We start from the raw sequence: 9276 nt of genomic DNA, 5'->3' as shown, positions 1-9276 counted from the left end.
ACAAATTATATTGGTACTGGTGATCATGTCTAATTATACAATTGCTTGAGCTCCTGTGTAAAAAACAACAACATCAAGATTTCTTCTCTTGATGTGGGAAGTGGAATAAATAGAATAAATAAATAAATAAATAAAATGGCAGCTTTATTTTTCAAAACATGCAGTTTAGGTCACTTTCAGCCTCTGATAATGGTTATATATCAAGATGCAGAACCAGAGGCATTAATAAGGGGATTGATCATTTCGAATGGAACTAAGAACTTTATTCAGACTCACATTCAAGATCGTCTAATGTTATTTCTGATCAGATGTTCACAGAAGATATTTCTTCTGCTGGCAACAGCAGCCTTGCTGATCTTATTGTTTTATCAACTAATTTTTTTGTGAGTGGAGAAATACAAATGTAGTAATTTAATACCATGTCTGTATTTCAACTGTACATCTAATACTGTAGATTGAGATATGGAGCAGGATTACAGATATGAAGCTGGAACATCCATGTGTTGCCCTATGAATTGGTGTTTGGGCCTAAGCCTTCTGAGCTGGAGCAACAGCGGTCTATGTAGTGCTCCTACATAGTGGGACTCACCACAATTTTAGCCCCCTTGACTTAGAGCAGGTAGTACAGTTATCCATCCATCCATCCACCCATCCATCCATCCAATTTATAGGCCACCCAGCTTGTATGACTCTTCTTTAACTTGAAGCATACAAGTTAAAAACAGATTTACATACTTAGGCTCCCACCCTCTAAAGCAGGGCCCAACCCATGTCCTGAAGGCTCCCACAGTCCAACAAGCAGCCTCGCTAAGAGTCCAACAAACAGTGCAATACATAAACTCCCAGGTAAACCAAATAACTGATTGATGGATAATCTCCAAATTAAACATGGCCTTGGCTGTAAATGTGGGAAACTGATGCCAAGGCAGCTGCAGGGCTCAGATGGGTCAAGCTCTTCCACCTCCAACTGACCCCACTCCCACTGCCCAAGCTCTTCATGACAAAACCACCATGCAGCCTCTTCTGCCAGAGGACTGGAGAATTCCAGATGCCAGCTGTCATGCAACCATGACTTTTGCTGGCTCACTTGAGGTCTTCAGTATGGCAGACTTCCAGCTGGATCTTCTCTGCTGCTGAGCAGGACAGGAGCACCCATCTCTGAATGACATCTAATGTGAGGGACCATCTCCTTGTGACAAGCAAATGTCAGGCTACAAAAGATATTATCAGGTATAAAAAATAGGCCAATAACAACAACAATAGGTTTCCCTCAGCGAATTGGAACTTCATTTTCTTTCAGAAAATTAGCTTTATGATGAGCCTATTTTTATTTCACACCACTGGAAAGCTGAAGACCAGGTCTAGGACAGATGGCCATGGAGAAAATCTATGTGGTAGTTAAGAGTCAACACCAACTTGATGGCACATAATCAATCAGTCAATCATTATTTCAAACTTCTGGCATCTTATTTTGACATCTGCAATTTTCTTTCCTCATTCTGAGCAGCATACAAGACCATGTCGGGGGATTCTATCAAAAACAGTTAGATCTTTGAATGAAAAGATGTCCTTTTTAAATGTAAAACTGGGAGCCCATGCATGTTTGATGAAAAATATTCCTGGCCAGGGTTTGGTGGAAATTCTCAAGAGCTCTTAAGTTCTTTTCTCCATCCTTGATATAACGTGAGTTTTGGATCTGGGGCTGGTGGAACAGGCAGCCATTTGTGCAGGTAGAAAAATCGTTCCTCTCAAACCAAGAAGTAAACAGGCACACTCAAAGGAAAACCAAATAGCACAGCTGGGCGTGCCCAGTGCGAAGCTGGTGGAAAATCCAGAACCAACATGACAGCTGCCAAGGCAATGCAAAGCGCTTTCCGCAGCCAGAGTGAGCTTTGCTGAGTGGTTTCCTACACCAGCCGCTGCCCTTGTGGCAGTTAAACAGATGGGCGAACTATTCTGCTTCTTTTTTCTGCTGCCAGGGAGCATCACGAGGACCTTGAGAGGCCTGGGACAGATGATGGTTTCAGCCTCCTCTCTGCTTTCTCCCTCAGCTTCCTCATATTGTTTTCAGGCTTGTGTTATTTATGGCACAGCTGCATTGTTTACTTTAAAGCAAACATTTCTTGGTTTAAGTTTAAACTTAGACAAAGCCCCCCAAAGGGAAAAATGCTTTTTCCCAAACTTCTTAGCAAACTGGGGTGGGGTGGGCTTCTTCATATGGCTTTTTTATTTGAATGGATGCAAAAGGGAGGGAGGCAGAGTTTTTGCAAGCTCAGGGGTTAGGGAGAAAATACATTCTCAATGTCCAGGCAATCGGGCCAATGTTTTCTCCTTCTGGTAATGAAGTTTCTGAACTTCAAAAGAGGAAGCAACGTCCCAATTAGCTCAGGAATGAGGACACATTTGCCTCAATCATTCATTCAGAATGAAAGTTCTTGTGTTAGCCAGACTGGTTGGGACTGCCAGAGAGGCTCCATATTGTCCATCCAGTTTGGTAGATTTTAACCATTGGCCTTTCCATTAAGTCTCCAGAGTTGCTAGAATCTATTAAAAAGAGACAGACACCAATCAGATGTTTGGTGCCTCTGACTGTGGTGGTGACAGCAAACGAGTGTTCAGCTTCATCAACATTGGGGTGTTGGGCAGCTCTGACTAGTTAAAGCAACTTGTCAGACCACCTCCCACTCCACTTCCGGTGTTCCGTGATGCACTGCCTTCATCACATGTGATGGCTCAAACAGAGATCCTGAGTGGATTTGACACAATTGTGCCCAGCCTGCCATATCACAACAGCCTTCATTTCAGGCCATGCTGGACAACAGTGAAAGAAGATCCCCAGGGAAGCTGCCTTTTCTAAGAACAGACCTTATATGTGAATAATGTGCAAGGGAAAAAAGGAAGTTGATATACAGGATTTGGCCTTCTCTATACCGAATGATTCATTTATATAGCTTTTAATGCTAAGCTACTTTGGACCTGAGCTGATTCAATTGGAGAATCAAAACAATGAAGCAGAATCTTCTGTCTTTATAGGATAACCTAAAAGGTGGGAAAATGGAAAAAGCCTGCTCCCTCCTGTGTAGAAAATCAGCAGAGAAATATCTAGACACACAATGGTGTTGTTGTTCAGTTGTCCAGTCACTTCTGACTCTTTGCGACTCAGTGGATATCATTTCACCAGTACGATCTGTCAATAAATGAGTCATCAAGTTCCTGTAAGGTCTTGCTTGTGCCATCAGTGAAAATCCCTAGTCTCTGGTTGCCTTTTTTCTTGTTTTTCCAAGCATCAGCTCTTTTCCCATGACTTTTACCTTTGTATTATGTGTCCCAAATATTTAAGCTTTAGCATCATGATAGCTCTTTCAGTGAACCACCTGACCTTGTTTCACTGGTACTAAATGATTTGTCCTCACAGTAAACATTTTCACCAGGACCACTATTCAAAGACATCTGTTTTTCATCATTCAGCTTTTCTGGTAGTCCATATTTCACAGCCATGAGTTACAATTGAAAAATCCATAGCTTTGACAATCTTACCTTTGTCGTTCATATGAGATCACCACATTTTAACATTTTGTGTAGATTTGTCATAGTCTTTCTCCCAAAACACCTTTTTATTTCATGGCGATAGTCACCATCCCTGTACATTTTTCAACCTTGGAAGGTAACTTCTCCACCTATTTGCTTTCCGTAGTATTGCCAGCTGACTTAATATTTTGGTGTTTTATTTGTTTGTTTTAAATATTAAACAGCAGACTGGCTTTTGCACTCTTGTTCTTCACTTTCAACAAGAGATTCCTGAAGTCTTCCTTACTTCCTGCCCTCAAAGTGGTATCATTAGCATATCTATTATTACTCTCAGCCATTCTACTTCCAATTTCTAGTCCAGCATTTCTTATAATATATTCTGCATATAAGTTAAATAAATAAGGTGACAGGTCACAATCTTGATCCACTCCTTTGTCAGTTTTGAACCTTTAATTGCTCCATATTCTGTGCTAAATGTTGCTTTCTGGGCATCAGAATGAAAGGTGGGATATCAATCAATCAATCAATCAATCATACAAATTCTTCTGTATGAAGATGACATGGCCTGGTATACTCAAGTTTTTAAGGGCTAGACTTAATTTGTTGTGGTCTATGAGGTCAAAAGTTTTTCTTTAATCAATAAAACAAACATAGATGCTTTTGGAACTTCCTTGCCTTTTCCATTTTCCATCAAATGTTAGTGACATGAACTTGGGTGCCCCAGCATTTTTCTAATCAAGCTTAGGGTAGTTTAACCTACTGAGCATCCATGAGGCTTTTACTACTTTGGGGTTAGGGTTAGGGCTTTTTAAAATACCCGTATGTTGTATATGTTAGTCTTTTTTTTTTTTGGTGGGTATATGATTTTGGGATACCCTGCCCTTGTTGATTGGGGTGGGTGATGAATATTATAAATAACATAAAGAAGTGGGGCAGAGCATTTGCTGGAACCAGAGAACTGTCTGTAGAGAGTTGAGCGCTTCAGCGGTAGGGCCTGGGGAAAAAGTTGTCCAAGCAACAGTTTCAGACAATTGTTGCTCAGACACATGGACAACAGCTTCAGGACATGGCCACTCTGTCCTCCGTATGAATTGAGGAAAGCAGCTGGGGGAGTAAGAGGAATGCCTGTTTTGTGTTTCTTCTATTTCTTTCTGTGTGTGTTTGTTTATGTATGAGTTGTGTACTATGTGTCAGAGTTGTCTGCACAAGCCATCCCCAGGGGAAGTTGCCTGCTTCAGTGGTGTTTGTGAACACACCATCTCCATGCCTGGGGCCAAATGGAAACCATGCATGTGATCAAAATTCTTGTGGTGATCCCTGTTCCTGGAGATGTCAGTACCCCTGAAGCCTGTGGAGTGAGCGCCAGAATGCTGACCTTGGGTAAGCCAAGGGCAGAGAGACACTTGTGGGAAGAGCAGACACCTGTGGTGTTTGATATCCTGCTTTTTGAGAGTCCAAGATGCCATTTGACCTCAGGACGTCAGAGCTGCAAACTAATCTTTTTGCCTCGGTTTCTCTTACAGTTGAAAACAGATTTCTTTATTGTTCAGCTCCTGACTAACCCCTAGCTTGGCTGCGAACTCTGGGTTATATTTTTCTTTACTCTCTGCTATGATTTAATTGCTTTTTTGAAAACATAAATTGGGTTTTGTTAAGTTTAATCCAATTTGTCCTGGGGTTCAAAGCTATGCCTTATGTTTTGTTAGAGACTACTTATGGTCTCTCGCTCCAAGGGCAATTATAAATAGAAAGGAAACTTTAAAAGTTTAGGCAAGCTTTGCCAAGTGTGCATTTCCCATGGTTCCCCCATTGCTTGGCTGTGCAGAAAGGCCACGGGCCTCTGCTGGTTTGGGCATTTCTCATTTGCCTGGGTGGTGGGAGGCAGATCAGGTTGCCTCCCTCTAGATTCCTGTCCAACAAGCTTGAACACACTTCTGTCTGTTTCTCAGCATATAGTTTGTAAGAGAAACAGGGTTGTCCTCTATGTGTTTTACACAGGATTCTTGCTATGTTTGGGCTCGCTTCGCAAGTACAGGGGCATCAGCTTGTACCCGAAGAACATAGTTTTATGCCTTGAACTTGCCAGCCAGGAAATCCTGTGTCTCTAGTAGGGCTTGATCAAACCGCCCCTTCGGCCTGCTCAGTGAAGTGTCCCAATGCCAAGTATTTTCCAAAGGCTGAGCTGCATTGAAGCAATCATATGAAAGCCTCTGATGGTCTTCTGCAACTGTACACAAGTCACTTTCACCTACACTTCCAGCAAAGGGAAGCAGCCGACTGAAGAGAACTGGCTTACACAGCACTTTAATGGAGATAACAGGGCAGAGTACTTTCTTATTTGGGAACTAGGTGCCACACTGAATCAACTTGTTTCTTCAAACTAGCTTGAGGTGGCCATATGAGGCAAATGGTACGAACAGTATCCATGCTGTAGAGCTGAGCAGCTGTCTTGCATCCAGAGACTGCCATTTCTATTTTTATCTAGAGGCAGCGTGAATGTAGTTGGTGACTTGGTGAATTTACTGAGATCAGTTCTTTTGGCCTGCTTGTGACATTCTGAATGTGTTAATACTCCAGACATACCAGCTAGTTTGTGGGATGTGGGCAACAGTATGTTGGTTTGCAAAGTGATCTCTAAACTAGAGATCCTAGCTTGCATGGAATACCATGAACATGAGTAGGGTGAAGCTGGGCTTTGGTGTGCTTGTGGCATATTGGCCCACATCCCACAAACTAGCTGGTATGCCTCGAGTATTCAGCGGTACATTGAGCGGTACTGTTTTCACTACTGGTAGGAAATGCTTCATGTTGCACAGATCTGACTAAGGTTGATCACATGGCCTATACCTTCGATATCCTACTAAAAAGCATTAATTGATAGCCTTGATTAACCAAGCCATGATGGGTGGCAGAGATAAATATTTATGGGCCTATTTGGTGATGACTATTGCATATCTTCCATCTTAACTTTCTTTTGCTTACTATTTCTTACATCTGTTCTCTGGTTTTCATAGGTTGCCTACCCTGAAAGGGAATAGCAAGATAGGTATATATGCATAACCTGGTTGACTTTTTGAAAGTTTTTTAAGTATTAACAATACAAAATATGTCCATAAATCTCATGGAGGTTTAGTATGCTATTCTGTACCTTTTAAAACATGAACAGATACACTTCACAGAAATTTGGCTGTTGCTTCTGAGTTTGAGTAGCTGGGTTGGGAGGGGTGCTTTGGAGAGAGGAAAAATAGGGCTAGAGGGGTCACATGCACCCCATAAGATGTGGGCTGTCCCCTATTGCCAGATGAAAATCAAAGAGACCTATTTTGCATAATCGGTCTTTACATGGTCTTTATGGTGTGCGGTGCTGGGGCTTGAGCACCTCAGTGATGCCATGAGCTAAACCGTGAAGGGCCACCCAAGACGGGAAGGTCATGACAGAGAGGTCAGACTAAATGCGATCCCTGGGGAAGGTAATGGCAACCCACCCCAGTATTCTTGCCGTGAAAACTAAATGGATCAGTACAACCAGAGATATGTCGGTATACCATCGGAAGATGAGACCCCCAGGTCGGAAGATGGTCAAAATGCTACTGGGGAGGAACAGAGGATGAGTTCAACTAGCCCCAGACGTGATGACGCAGCTGGCTCAAAGCCGAAAGGACGGCTAGCGGCCGACGGTGCTGGTGGTGAACGGCGAATCTGATGTTCTAAGGATCAACACGCCATTGGAACCTGGAATGTAAGATCTATGAGCCAGGGCAAACTGGATGTGGTTATTGGTGAGATGTCAAGATTAAAGATAGACGTTTTGGGCGTCAGTGAACTGAAATGGACTGGAATGGGCCACTTCACATCAAATGACCACCAGATCTACTACTGTGGACAAGAGGACCACAGAAGAAATGGAGTAGCCTTCATAATTAACAGTAAAGTGGCTAAAGCAGTGCTCGGATACAATCCAAAAAACGATAGAATGATCTCAATTTGAACTCAGGGCAAGCCATCTAACATCACAGTGATCCAAATATACGCCCCAACCACAGATGCTGAAGAAGCTGAAGTAGAGCAGTTCTATGAGGATCTGCAGCACCTACTGGACAACACGCCTAAAAGAGATGTTATTTTCACCACAGGAGACTGGAATGCTAAGGTGGGCAGTCAAATGACACCTGGAATTACAGGTAAGCATGGCCTGGGAGAACAAAACGAAGCAGGACATAGGCTGATAGAATTTTGCCAAGACAACTCACTCTGCATAACAAACACTCTCTTCCAACAACCTAAGAGACGGCTTTATACATGGACTTCCCCAGATGGACAACACCGAAATCAGATTGACTACATCCTTTGCAGCTAAAGGTGGTGGACATCTATACAGTCGGTAAAAACAAGACCTGGAGCTGGCTGTAGTTCAGGTCATGAACTTCTTCTTGCACAATTTAGGATCAGACTAAAGAGATTAGGGAAGACCCACAGATCAGCTAGATATGAGCTCACTAATATGCCTAAGGAATATGCAGTGGAGGTGAAGAATCGATTTAAGGGACTGGACTTAGTAGATAGGGTCCCGGAAGAACTATGGACAGAAGTTCGCAACATTGTTCAGGAGGCAGCAACAAAATACATCCCAGAGAAAGAGAAAACCAAGAAGGCAAAATGGCTGTCTGCTGAGACACTAGAAGTAGCCCAAGAAAGAAGGAAAGCAAAAGGCAACAGTGATAGGGGGAGATATGCCCAATTAAATGCAAAATTCCAGAGGTTAGCCAGAAGAGATCAGGAATTATTTTTAAACAAGCAATGCGCGGAAGTGGAAGAAGACAATAGAATAGGAAGGACAAGAGACCTCTTCCAGAAATTAGAAACATTGGAGGTAAATTCCAGGCAAAAATGGGTATGATCAAAAACAAAGATGGCAAAGACCTAACAGAAGAAGAAGAGATCAAGAAAAGGTGGCAAGAATATACAGAAGACCTGTATAGGAAGGATAACAATATCGGGGATAGCTTTGACGGTGTGGTCAGTGAGCTAGAGCCAGACATCCTGAAGAGTGAGGTTGAATGGGCCTTAAGAAGCATTGCTAATAACAAGGCAGCAGGAGATGACGGCATCCCAGCTGAACTGTTCAAAATCTTGCAAGATGATGCTGTCAAGGTAATGCATGCTATATGCCAGCAAATTTGGAAAACACAAGAATGGCCATCAGATTGGAAAAAATCAACTTATATCCCCATACCAAAACAGGGAAACACTAAAGAATGTTCAAACTATCGAACAGTGGCACTCATTTCACATGCCAGTAAGGTAATGCTCAAGATCCTGCAAGGCAGACTTCAGCAATTCATGGAGCGAGAATTGCCAGATGTACAAGCTGGGTTTAGAAAAGGCAGAGGAACTAGGGACCAAATTGCCAATATCTGCTGGATAATGGAAAAAGCCAGGGAGTTTCAGAAAAACATCTATTTCTGTTTTATTGACTATTCTAAAGCCTTTGACTGTGTGGACCATAACAAATTGTGGCAAGTTCTTAGTGGTATGGGGATACCAAGTCATCTTGTATGCCTCCTGAAGAATCTGTATAACGACCAAGTAGCAACAGTAAGAACAGACCATGGAACAACGGACTGGTTTAAGATTGGGAAAGGAGTACGGCAGGGCTGTATACTCTACGCAGAACACATCATGCGACATGCTGGGCTTGAGGAATCCAAGGCTGGAGTTAAAGTTGCTGGAAGAAACATTAACAATCTC

Source organism: Candoia aspera, chromosome 2 (genome assembly GCF_035149785.1).
Source record: "Candoia aspera isolate rCanAsp1 chromosome 2, rCanAsp1.hap2, whole genome shotgun sequence".
Lineage (NCBI taxonomy): Eukaryota > Metazoa > Chordata > Lepidosauria > Squamata > Boidae > Candoia > Candoia aspera.
This window is presented reverse-complemented; position numbering follows the sequence as displayed.